The following is a 273-nucleotide window of genomic DNA, read 5'->3' as shown; positions in this document are numbered from 1 at the left end:
TACTAATCACCTATTTATTGTTCTCATGTGGATGTCATGGCAGTATTCTAATAAATATTTTTGTAGTTGAAGCATTTCCATATCCTCGTATGGTTCTCATTAATATTCTGCATCTACGTTGCAACTACAAAAAGTGCCCAAGCTCTTAGTTGTACCTTGGGTTGCGACCGATCACTCTTCAGAGGTTTATGAAAAGACCTTTGGATAAGTCAAAACCATTTATTTGCATTTATTTGACTGATTCATTGAAAGAGACAGAGACGGAGATTGGCT

This window comes from Penaeus monodon, chromosome 19 (genome assembly GCF_015228065.2).
Source record: "Penaeus monodon isolate SGIC_2016 chromosome 19, NSTDA_Pmon_1, whole genome shotgun sequence".
NCBI classification, from domain to species: domain Eukaryota; kingdom Metazoa; phylum Arthropoda; class Malacostraca; order Decapoda; family Penaeidae; genus Penaeus; species Penaeus monodon.
Note: the sequence above shows the minus strand (reverse complement) of the source record.